Source organism: Equus asinus, chromosome 1, assembly GCF_041296235.1.
Source record: "Equus asinus isolate D_3611 breed Donkey chromosome 1, EquAss-T2T_v2, whole genome shotgun sequence".
NCBI classification, from domain to species: Eukaryota; Metazoa; Chordata; class Mammalia; order Perissodactyla; family Equidae; genus Equus; species Equus asinus.
The window spans coordinates 79821061-79834715 of NC_091790.1; positions in this window are offsets into that span (position 1 = coordinate 79821061).

The following is a 13655-nucleotide window of genomic DNA, read 5'->3' on the forward strand; positions in this document are numbered from 1 at the left end:
CCTCAGTAAAATGGGTATAGAAGGAAAGTACCTCAACATAATAAAGGCCATATATGATAGACCCACAGCCAACAGCATACTCAATGGACAAAAGCTGAAAGCCATCCCTCTGAGGACAGGAACAAGACAAGGGTGCCCACTTTCACCACTCCTATTCAACATAGTACTGGAGGTGCTGGCCAGAGCAATTCGGCAGGAAAAAAAAATAAAAGGAATCCAAATAGGTAACGAAGAAGTAAACCTCGCGTTGTGTGCAGACGACATGATCTTATACATAGAAAACCCCAAAGAATCCACAGAAAAACTATTAGAAATAATCAACAACTGCAGCAAAGTAGCAGGGTATAAAATTAACGGGCCCCAAAGCATCTTGCTTCCAGCTCTCTGGGAAGCTAAGAAACAACTCGCTCTGCACAGTGCTCTAACAGCCTACCGGGAACATCTCTTACAAAGGCCTGTGAAACGCAGTTTCTTTGCAGGCCTGATCTGGCTGAAGTAGGACTTCTGCTCTGGGTGTGCTACATTGCCCTAGAGCTGCAAGGCACAAAGTGCTGCCTTCATTTCAAAGGGGCAGATGAGCCCCAAAGCATCTTGCTTCCAACTCTTTTGGAAGCTGAGAAACAACTCGCTCTGCACAGTGCTCTAACAGCCTACCGGGAACATCTCTTACAAAGGCCCGTGAAACGCAGTTTCTTTGCCTGCCTGATCTGGCTGAGGTAGAACTTCTGCTCTGGGTGTGCTACATTGCCTTAGAGCTGCAAGGCACAAAGTGCTGCCTTCTTGCCAAAGGGTGAGAAGGGCCCCAAAGCATCTTCCTTCCAGCTCTTTGGGAAGCTAAGAAACAACTCGCTCTGCACAGTGCTCTAACAGCCTACCGGGAACATCTCTTACAAAGGCCTGTGAAACGCAGTTTCTTTGCATGCCTGATCTGGCTGAAGTAGAACTTCTGCTCTGGGTGTGCTACATTGCCTTAGAGCTGCAAGGCACAAAGTGCTGCCTTCTTGCCAAAGGGTGAGAAGGGCCCCAAAGCATCTTGCTTCCAGCTCTTTGGGAAGCTAAGAAACAACTCGCTCTGCACAGTGCTCTAACAGCCTACTGGGAACATCTCTTACAAAGGCCTGTGAAACGCAGTTTCTTTGCGGGCCTGATCTGGCTGAAGTAGAACTTCTGCTCTGGGTGTGCTACATTGCTCTAGAGCTGCAAGGCACAAAGTGCTGCGTTCTTTCCATAGGGGCAGATGGGCCCCAAAGCATCTTTTTTTTTTTTTGTTTATTAATGTTATGATGGATTAGAAGCTTGTGAAATTTCAGTTGTACATTTTTGTTAGTCATGTTGTGGGAACACCACTTTCCACTCCGTGCCCTCCCCCCACCCCCCCTTTTCCCTGGTAACCACCGATCAGATCTCCTTCTCAATATACTAATTTCCACCTATGAGTGGAGTCATATAGAGTTCGTCTTTCTCTGACTGACTTATTTCGCTTAACATAATGCCCTCGAGGTCCATCCACATTGTTGTGAAGGGGCCAATGTCGTCTTTTTTTATGGCTGAGTAGTATTCCATTGTGTATATATACCACATCTTCTTTATCCAATCATCAGTTTCTGGGCATGTAGGCTGGTTCCACGTCTTGGCTATTGTAAATAATGCTGCGATGAACATAGGGGTGCAACGGACTCTTGAGATATCTGATATCAGGTTCTTAGGATAGATACCCAGTAATGGGATGGCTGGGTCATAGGGTATTTCTATTTTTAACTTTTTGAGAAATCTCCATACTGTTTTCCATAGTGGCTGTACCAGTTTGCATTCCCACCAACAGTGTATGAGGGTTCCTCTTTCTCCACAACCTCTCCAACATTTGTCGTTCTTGGTTTTGGATGTTTTTGCCAATCTAACGGGGGTAAGGTGATATCTTAGTGTAGTTTTGATTTGCATTTCCCTGATGATTAGCGATGATGAACATCTTTTCATGTGTCTATTGGCCATATTCATATCTTCTTTTGAGAAATGTCTGTTCATATCCTCTGCCCATTTTTGGATCGGGTTGTTTGTTTTTTTGTTGTTAAGCAGTGTGAGTTCTTTGTACCTATTCTCCTCAAACTGTTCCAGAAAATTGAGAAAGATGGAGAACTCCCTAACACATTCTATGAAGCCAAAATCACTCTGATCCCCCAACCTGACAAGGACAACACAAAGAAGGAGAACTACAGGCCGATATCACTGATGAACATAGATGCAAAAATCCTCAACAAAATTTTGGCAAACCGATTACAGCACTACATCAAAAAGATTATACACCATGATCAAGTGGGATTTATACCAGGGACACAGGGATGGTTCAACACCCGCAAGTCAATCAACGTGATACACTACATCAACAAAATGAAAAACAAAAACCACATGATCATCTCAATAGACGCAGAGAAAGCATTCGACAAGATCCAACACCCATTTATGATAAAAACCCTCAGTAAAATGGGTATAGAAGGAAAGTACCTCAACATAATAAAGGCCATATATGATAGACCCACAGCCAACAGCATACTCAATGGACAAAAGCTGAAAGCCATCCCTCTGAGGACAGGAACAAGACAAGGGTGCCCACTTTCACCACTCCTATTCAACATAGTACTGGAGGTGCTGGCCAGAGCAATTCGGCAGGAAAAAAAAATAAAAGGAATCCAAATAGGTAACGAAGAAGTAAACCTCGCGTTGTGTGCAGACGACATGATCTTATACATAGAAAACCCCAAAGAATCCACAGAAAAACTATTAGAAATAATCAACAACTGCAGCAAAGTAGCAGGGTATAAAATTAACGGGCCCCAAAGCATCTTGCTTCCAGCTCTCTGGGAAGCTAAGAAACAACTCGCTCTGCACAGTGCTCTAACAGCCTACCGGGAACATCTCTTACAAAGGCCTGTGAAACGCAGTTTCTTTGCAGGCCTGATCTGGCTGAAGTAGGACTTCTGCTCTGGGTGTGCTACATTGCCCTAGAGCTGCAAGGCACAAAGTGCTGCCTTCATTTCAAAGGGGCAGATGAGCCCCAAAGCATCTTGCTTCCAACTCTTTTGGAAGCTGAGAAACAACTCGCTCTGCACAGTGCTCTAACAGCCTACCGGGAACATCTCTTACAAAGGCCCGTGAAACGCAGTTTCTTTGCCTGCCTGATCTGGCTGAGGTAGAACTTCTGCTCTGGGTGTGCTACATTGCCTTAGAGCTGCAAGGCACAAAGTGCTGCCTTCTTGCCAAAGGGTGAGAAGGGCCCCAAAGCATCTTCCTTCCAGCTCTTTGGGAAGCTAAGAAACAACTCGCTCTGCACAGTGCTCTAACAGCCTACCGGGAACATCTCTTACAAAGGCCTGTGAAACGCAGTTTCTTTGCATGCCTGATCTGGCTGAAGTAGAACTTCTGCTCTGGGTGTGCTACATTGCCTTAGAGCTGCAAGGCACAAAGTGCTGCCTTCTTGCCAAAGGGTGAGAAGGGCCCCAAAGCATCTTGCTTCCAGCTCTTTGGGAAGCTAAGAAACAACTCGCTCTGCACAGTGCTCTAACAGCCTACTGGGAACATCTCTTACAAAGGCCTGTGAAACGCAGTTTCTTTGCGGGCCTGATCTGGCTGAAGTAGAACTTCTGCTCTGGGTGTGCTACATTGCTCTAGAGCTGCAAGGCACAAAGTGCTGCGTTCTTTCCATAGGGGCAGATGGGCCCCAAAGCATCTTTTTTTTTTTTTGTTTATTAATGTTATGATGGATTAGAAGCTTGTGAAATTTCAGTTGTACATTTTTGTTAGTCATGTTGTGGGAACACCACTTTCCACTCCGTGCCCTCCCCCCACCCCCCCTTTTCCCTGGTAACCACCGATCAGATCTCCTTCTCAATATACTAATTTCCACCTATGAGTGGAGTCATATAGAGTTCGTCTTTCTCTGACTGACTTATTTCGCTTAACATAATGCCCTCGAGGTCCATCCACATTGTTGTGAAGGGGCCAATGTCGTCTTTTTTTATGGCTGAGTAGTATTCCATTGTGTATATATACCACATCTTCTTTATCCAATCATCAGTTTCTGGGCATGTAGGCTGGTTCCACGTCTTGGCTATTGTAAATAATGCTGCGATGAACATAGGGGTGCAACGGACTCTTGAGATATCTGATATCAGGTTCTTAGGATAGATACCCAGTAATGGGATGGCTGGGTCATAGGGTATTTCTATTTTTAACTTTTTGAGAAATCTCCATACTGTTTTCCATAGTGGCTGTACCAGTTTGCATTCCCACCAACAGTGTATGAGGGTTCCTCTTTCTCCACAACCTCTCCAACATTTGTCGTTCTTGGTTTTGGATGTTTTTGCCAATCTAACGGGGGTAAGGTGATATCTTAGTGTAGTTTTGATTTGCATTTCCCTGATGATTAGCGATGATGAACATCTTTTCATGTGTCTATTGGCCATATTCATATCTTCTTTTGAGAAATGTCTGTTCATATCCTCTGCCCATTTTTGGATCGGGTTGTTTGTTTTTTTGTTGTTAAGCAGTGTGAGTTCTTTGTACCTATTCTCCTCAAACTGTTCCAGAAAATTGAGAAAGATGGAGAACTCCCTAACACATTCTATGAAGCCAAAATCACTCTGATCCCCCAACCTGACAAGGACAACACAAAGAAGGAGAACTACAGGCCGATATCACTGATGAACATAGATGCAAAAATCCTCAACAAAATTTTGGCAAACCGATTACAGCACTACATCAAAAAGATTATACACCATGATCAAGTGGGATTTATACCAGGGACACAGGGATGGTTCAACACCCGCAAGTCAATCAACGTGATACACTACATCAACAAAATGAAAAACAAAAACCACATGATCATCTCAATAGACGCAGAGAAAGCATTCGACAAGATCCAACACCCATTTATGATAAAAACCCTCAGTAAAATGGGTATAGAAGGAAAGTACCTCAACATAATAAAGGCCATATATGATAGACCCACAGCCAACAGCATACTCAATGGACAAAAGCTGAAAGCCATCCCTCTGAGGACAGGAACAAGACAAGGGTGCCCACTTTCACCACTCCTATTCAACATAGTACTGGAGGTGCTGGCCAGAGCAATTCGGCAGGAAAAAAAAATAAAAGGAATCCAAATAGGTAACGAAGAAGTAAACCTCGCGTTGTGTGCAGACGACATGATCTTATACATAGAAAACCCCAAAGAATCCACAGAAAAACTATTAGAAATAATCAACAACTGCAGCAAAGTAGCAGGGTATAAAATTAACGGGCCCCAAAGCATCTTGCTTCCAGCTCTCTGGGAAGCTAAGAAACAACTCGCTCTGCACAGTGCTCTAACAGCCTACCGGGAACATCTCTTACAAAGGCCTGTGAAACGCAGTTTCTTTGCAGGCCTGATCTGGCTGAAGTAGGACTTCTGCTCTGGGTGTGCTACATTGCCCTAGAGCTGCAAGGCACAAAGTGCTGCCTTCATTTCAAAGGGGCAGATGAGCCCCAAAGCATCTTGCTTCCAACTCTTTTGGAAGCTGAGAAACAACTCGCTCTGCACAGTGCTCTAACAGCCTACCGGGAACATCTCTTACAAAGGCCCGTGAAACGCAGTTTCTTTGCCTGCCTGATCTGGCTGAGGTAGAACTTCTGCTCTGGGTGTGCTACATTGCCTTAGAGCTGCAAGGCACAAAGTGCTGCCTTCTTGCCAAAGGGTGAGAAGGGCCCCAAAGCATCTTCCTTCCAGCTCTTTGGGAAGCTAAGAAACAACTCGCTCTGCACAGTGCTCTAACAGCCTACCGGGAACATCTCTTACAAAGGCCTGTGAAACGCAGTTTCTTTGCATGCCTGATCTGGCTGAAGTAGAACTTCTGCTCTGGGTGTGCTACATTGCCTTAGAGCTGCAAGGCACAAAGTGCTGCCTTCTTGCCAAAGGGTGAGAAGGGCCCCAAAGCATCTTGCTTCCAGCTCTTTGGGAAGCTAAGAAACAACTCGCTCTGCACAGTGCTCTAACAGCCTACTGGGAACATCTCTTACAAAGGCCTGTGAAACGCAGTTTCTTTGCGGGCCTGATCTGGCTGAAGTAGAACTTCTGCTCTGGGTGTGCTACATTGCTCTAGAGCTGCAAGGCACAAAGTGCTGCGTTCTTTCCATAGGGGCAGATGGGCCCCAAAGCATCTTTTTTTTTTTTTGTTTATTAATGTTATGATGGATTAGAAGCTTGTGAAATTTCAGTTGTACATTTTTGTTAGTCATGTTGTGGGAACACCACTTTCCACTCCGTGCCCTCCCCCCACCCCCCCTTTTCCCTGGTAACCACCGATCAGATCTCCTTCTCAATATACTAATTTCCACCTATGAGTGGAGTCATATAGAGTTCGTCTTTCTCTGACTGACTTATTTCGCTTAACATAATGCCCTCGAGGTCCATCCACATTGTTGTGAAGGGGCCAATGTCGTCTTTTTTTATGGCTGAGTAGTATTCCATTGTGTATATATACCACATCTTCTTTATCCAATCATCAGTTTCTGGGCATGTAGGCTGGTTCCACGTCTTGGCTATTGTAAATAATGCTGCGATGAACATAGGGGTGCAACGGACTCTTGAGATATCTGATATCAGGTTCTTAGGATAGATACCCAGTAATGGGATGGCTGGGTCATAGGGTATTTCTATTTTTAACTTTTTGAGAAATCTCCATACTGTTTTCCATAGTGGCTGTACCAGTTTGCATTCCCACCAACAGTGTATGAGGGTTCCTCTTTCTCCACAACCTCTCCAACATTTGTCGTTCTTGGTTTTGGATGTTTTTGCCAATCTAACGGGGGTAAGGTGATATCTTAGTGTAGTTTTGATTTGCATTTCCCTGATGATTAGCGATGATGAACATCTTTTCATGTGTCTATTGGCCATATTCATATCTTCTTTTGAGAAATGTCTGTTCATATCCTCTGCCCATTTTTGGATCGGGTTGTTTGTTTTTTTGTTGTTAAGCAGTGTGAGTTCTTTGTACCTATTCTCCTCAAACTGTTCCAGAAAATTGAGAAAGATGGAGAACTCCCTAACACATTCTATGAAGCCAAAATCACTCTGATCCCCCAACCTGACAAGGACAACACAAAGAAGGAGAACTACAGGCCGATATCACTGATGAACATAGATGCAAAAATCCTCAACAAAATTTTGGCAAACCGATTACAGCACTACATCAAAAAGATTATACACCATGATCAAGTGGGATTTATACCAGGGACACAGGGATGGTTCAACACCCGCAAGTCAATCAACGTGATACACTACATCAACAAAATGAAAAACAAAAACCACATGATCATCTCAATAGACGCAGAGAAAGCATTCGACAAGATCCAACACCCATTTATGATAAAAACCCTCAGTAAAATGGGTATAGAAGGAAAGTACCTCAACATAATAAAGGCCATATATGATAGACCCACAGCCAACAGCATACTCAATGGACAAAAGCTGAAAGCCATCCCTCTGAGGACAGGAACAAGACAAGGGTGCCCACTTTCACCACTCCTATTCAACATAGTACTGGAGGTGCTGGCCAGAGCAATTCGGCAGGAAAAAAAAATAAAAGGAATCCAAATAGGTAACGAAGAAGTAAACCTCGCGTTGTGTGCAGACGACATGATCTTATACATAGAAAACCCCAAAGAATCCACAGAAAAACTATTAGAAATAATCAACAACTGCAGCAAAGTAGCAGGGTATAAAATTAACGGGCCCCAAAGCATCTTGCTTCCAGCTCTCTGGGAAGCTAAGAAACAACTCGCTCTGCACAGTGCTCTAACAGCCTACCGGGAACATCTCTTACAAAGGCCTGTGAAACGCAGTTTCTTTGCAGGCCTGATCTGGCTGAAGTAGGACTTCTGCTCTGGGTGTGCTACATTGCCCTAGAGCTGCAAGGCACAAAGTGCTGCCTTCATTTCAAAGGGGCAGATGAGCCCCAAAGCATCTTGCTTCCAACTCTTTTGGAAGCTGAGAAACAACTCGCTCTGCACAGTGCTCTAACAGCCTACCGGGAACATCTCTTACAAAGGCCCGTGAAACGCAGTTTCTTTGCCTGCCTGATCTGGCTGAGGTAGAACTTCTGCTCTGGGTGTGCTACATTGCCTTAGAGCTGCAAGGCACAAAGTGCTGCCTTCTTGCCAAAGGGTGAGAAGGGCCCCAAAGCATCTTCCTTCCAGCTCTTTGGGAAGCTAAGAAACAACTCGCTCTGCACAGTGCTCTAACAGCCTACCGGGAACATCTCTTACAAAGGCCTGTGAAACGCAGTTTCTTTGCGGGCCTGATCTGGCTGAAGTAGAACTTCTGCTCTGGGTGTGCTACATTGCCCTAGAGCTGCAAGGCACAAAGTGCTGCGTTCATTCCATAGGGGCAGATGGGCCCCAAAGCATCTTTTTTTTTTGTTTGTTTATTAATGTTATGATGGATTACAAGCTTGTGAAATTTCAGTTGTACATTTTTGTTAGTCATGTTGTGGGAACACCACTTCCCACTCCGTGCCCTCCCCCCACCCCCCTTTTCCCTGGTAACCACCGATCAGATCTCCTTCTCAATATACTAATTTCCACCTATGAGTGGTGTCATATAGAGTTCGTCTTTCTCTGACTGACTTATTTCGCTTAACATAATGCCCTCGAGGTCCATCGACATTGTTGTGAATGGGCCAATGTCGTCTTTTTTTATGGCTGAGTAGTATTCCATTGTGTATATATACCACATCTTCTTTATCCAAACATCAGTTTCTGGGCATGTAGGCTGGTTCCACGTCTTGGCTATTGTAAATAATGCTGCCATGAACATAGGGGTGCAACGGACTCTTGAGATATCTGATATCAGGTTCTTAGGATAGATACCCAGTAATGGGATGGCTGGGTCATAGGGTATTTCTATTTTTAACTTTTTGAGAAATCTCCATACTGTTTTCCATAGTGGCTGTACCAGTTTGCATTCCCACCAACAGTGTATGAGGGTTCCTCTTTCTCCACAACCTCTCCAACATTTGTCGTTCTTGGTTTTGGATGTTTTTGCCAATCTAACGGGGGTAAGGTGATATCTTAGTGTAGTTTTGATTTGCATTTCCCTGATGATTAGCGATGATGAACATCTCTTCATGTGTCTATTGGCCATATTCATATCTTCTTTTGAGAAATGTCTGTTCATGTCCTCTGCCCATTTTTTGATCGGGTTGTTTGTTTTTTTGTTGTTAAGCAGTGTGAGTTCTTTGTAGCTATTCTCCTCAAACTGTTCCAGAAAATTGAGAAAGATGGAGAACTCCCTAACACATTCTATGAAGCCAACATCACTCTGATCCCCCAACCTGACAAGGACAGCACAAAGAAGGAGAACTACAGGCCGATATCACTGATGAACATAGATGCAAAAATCCTCAACAAAATTTTGGCAAACCGATTACAGCACTACATCAAAAAGATTATACACCATGATCAAGTGGGATTTATACCAGGGACACAGGGATGGTTCAACACCCGCAAGTCAATCAACGTGATACACTACATCAACAAAATGAAAAACAAAAACCACATGATCATCTCAATAGACGCAGAGAAAGCATTCGACAAGATCCAACACCCATTTATGATAAAAACCCTAAGTAAAATGGGTATAGAAGGAAAGTACCTCAACATAATAAAGGCCATATATGATAGACCCACAGCCAACAGCATACTCAATGGACAAAAGCTGAAAGCCATCCCTCTGAGGACAGGAACAAGACAAGGGTGCCCACTTTCACCACTCCTATTCAACATAGTACTGGAGGTGCTGGCCAGAGCAATTTGGCAGGAAAATAAAATAAAAGGAATCCAAATAGGTAACGAAGAAGTAAAACTCGCGTTGTTTGCAGACGACATGATCTTATACATAAAAAACCCCAAAGAATCCACAGAAAAACTATTAGAAATAATCAACAACTACAGCAAAGTAGCAGGGTATAAAATTAACGGGCCCCAAAGCATCTTGCTTCCAGCTCTCTGGGAAGCTAAGAAACAACTCGCTCTGCACAGTGCTCTAACAGCCTACCGGGAACATCTCTTACAAAGGCCTGTGAAACGCAGTTTCTTTGCAGGCCTGATCTGGCTGAAGTAGAACTTCTGCTCGGGGTGTGCTGCATTGCCCTAGAGCTGCAAGGCACAAAGTGCTGCCTTCTTTCCAAAGGGTGAGAGGGCCCCAAAGCATCTTGCTTCCAGCTCTTTGGGAAGCTAAGAAACAAGTCGCTCTGCACAGTGCTCTAACAGCCTACCGGGATCATCTCTTACAAAGGCCTGTTAAACGAAGTTTCTTTGCAGGCCTGACGTGGCAGAAGTAGAACAACATCTCTGGGTGTGCTACATTGCCCTAGAGCTGCAAGGCACAAAGTGCTGCCTTCTTTCCTTAAGGGCAGATGGTCCCTAAAGCATCTTGCTTCCAGCTCCTTGGGAAGCTAAGAAACAACTCGCTCTGCACAGTTCTCTAACAGCCTACAGGGAACATCTCTTACAAAGGCCTGTGAAACGCAGTTTCTTTGCAGGTCTGATGTGGCTGAAGTAGAACTTCTGCTTTGGGTGTGCTACATTGCCCTAGAGCTGCAAGGCACAAAGTGCTGCCTTCTTTCCAAAGGATGAGAAGGGCCCCAAAGAATCTTGCTTCCAGCTCTTTGGGAAGCTAGGAAACAACTTGCTCTGCACAGTGCTCTAACAGCCTACCGGGAACATCTCTTACAAAGGCCCGTGAAACGCAGTTTCTTTGCCTGCCTGATCTGGCTGAAGTAGAACTTCTGCTCTGGGTGTGCTACATTGCCTTAGAGCTGCAAGGCACAAAGTGCTGCCTTCTTGCCAAAGGGTGAGAAGGGCCCCAAAGCATCTTCCTTCCAGCTCTTTGGGAAGCTAAGAAACAACTCGCTCTGCACAGTGCTCTAACAGCCTACCGGGAACATCTCTTACAAAGGCCTGTGAAACGCAGTTTCTTTGCGGGCCTGATCTGGCTGAAGTAGAACTTCTGCTCTGGGTGTGCTACATTGCCCTAGAGCTGCAAGGCACAAAGTGCTGCGTTCTTTCCATAGGGGCACATGGGCCCCAAAGCATGTTTTTTTTTTTTTTGTTTATTAATGTTATGATGGATTACAAGCTTGTGAAATTTCAGTTGTACATTTTTGTTAGTCATGTTGTGGGAACACCACTTCCCACTCCGTGCCCTCCCCCCACCCCCCCTTTTCCCTGGTAACCACCGATCAGATCTCCTTCTCAATATACTAATTTCCACCTATGAGTGGAGTCATATAGAGTTCGTCTTTCTCTGACTGACTTATTTCGCTTAACATAATGCCCTCGAGGTCCATCCACATTGTTGTGAAGGGGCCAATGTCGTCTTTTTTTCTGGCTGAGTAGTATTCCATTGTGTATATATACCACATCTTCTTTATCCAATCATCAGTTTCTGGGCATGTAGGCTGGTTCCACGTCTTGGCTATTGTAAATAATGCTGCGATGAACATAGGGGTGCAACGGACTCTTGAGATATCTGATATCAGGTTCTTAGGATAGATACCCAGTAATGGGATGGCTGGGTCATAGGGTATTTCTATTTTTAACTTTTTGAGAAATCTCCATACTGTTTTCCATAGTGGCTGTACCAGTTTGCATTCTCACCAACAGTGTATGAGGGTTCCTCTTTCTCCACAACCTCTCCAACATTTGTCGTTCTTGGTTTTGGATGTTTTTGCCAATCTAACGGGGGTAAGGTGATATCTTAGTGTAGTTTTGATTTGCATTTCCCTGATGATTAGCGATGATGAACATCTTTTCATGTGTCTATTGGCCATATTCATATCTTCTTTTGAGAAATGTCTGTTCATGTCCTCTGCCCATTTTTGGATCGGGTTGTTTGTTTTTTTGTTGTTAAGCAGTGTGAGTTCTTTGTAGCTATTCTCCTCAAACTGTTCCAGAAAATTGAGAAAGATGGAGAACTCCCTAACACATTCTATGAAGCCAACATCACTCTGATCCCCCAACCTGACAAGGACAACACAAAGAAGGAGAACTACAGGCCGATATCACTGATGAACATAGATGCAAAAATCCTCAACAAAATTTTGGCAAACCGATTACAGCAATACATCAAAAAGATTATACACCATGATCAAGTGGGATTTATACCAGGGACACAGGGATGGTTCAACACCCGCAAGTCAATCAACGTGATACACTACATCAACAAAATGAAAAACAAAAACCACATGATCATCTCAATAGACGCAGAGAAAGCATTCGACAAGATCCAACACCCATTTATGATAAAAACCCTCAGTAAAATGGGTATAGAAGGAAAGTACCTCAACATAATAAAGGCCATATATGATAGACCCACAGCCAACAGCATACTCAATGGACAAAAGCTGAAAGCCATCCCTCTGAGGACAGGAACAAGACAAGGGTGCCCACTTTCACCACTCCTATTCAACATAGTACTGGAGGTGCTGGCCAGAGCAATTCGGCAGGAAAAAAAAATAAAAGGAATCGAAATAGGTAACGAAGAAGTAAAACTCGCGTTGTTTGCAGACGACATGATCTTATACATAGAAAACCCCAAAGAATCCACAGAAAAACTATTAGAAATAATCAACAACTACAGCAAAGCAGCAGGGTATAAAATTAACCGGCCCCAAAGCATCTTGCTTCCAGCTCTCTGGGAAGCTAAGAAACAACTCGCTCAGCACAGTGCTCTAACAGCCTACCGGGAACATCTCTTACAAAGGACTGTGAAACGCAGTTTCTTTGCAGGCCTGATCTGGCTGAAGTAGGACTTCTGCTCTGGGTGTGCTACATTGCCCTAGAGCTGCAAGGCACAAAGTGCTGCCATCATTTCAAAGGGGCAGATGAGCCACAAAGCATCTTGCTTCCAACTCTTTTGGAAGCTGAGAAACAACTCGCTCTGCACAGTGCTCTAACAGCCTACCGGGAACTTCTCTTACAAAGGCCTGTGAAACGCAGTTTCTTTGCGGGCCTGCTCTGGCTGAAGTAGAACTTCTGCTCTGGGTGTGCTACATTGCCCTAGAGCTGCAAGGCACAAAGTGCTGCGTTCTTTCCATAGGGGCAGATGGGCCCCAAAGCATCTTTTTTTTTTTGTTTATTAATGTTATGATGGATTAGAAGCTTGTGAAATTTCAGTTGTACATTTTTGTTAGTCATGTTGTGGGAACACCACTTTCCACTCCGTGCCCTCCCCCCACCCCCCCTTTTCCCTGGTAACCACCGATCAGATCTCCTTCTCAATATACTAATTTCCACCTATGAGTGGAGTCATATAGAGTTCGTCTTTCTCTGACTGACTTATTTCGCTTAACATAATGCCCTCGAGGTCCATCCACATTGTTGTGAAGGGGCCAATGTCGTCTTTTTTTATGGCTGAGTAGTATTCCATTGTGTATATATACCACATCTTCTTTATCCAATCATCAGTTTCTGGGCATGTAGGCTGGTTCCACGTCTTGGCTATTGTAAATAATGCTGCGATGAACATAGGGGTGCAACGGACTCTTGAGATATCTGATATCAGGTTCTTAGGATAGATACCCAGTAATGGGATGGCTGGGTCATAGGGTATTTCTATTTTTAAC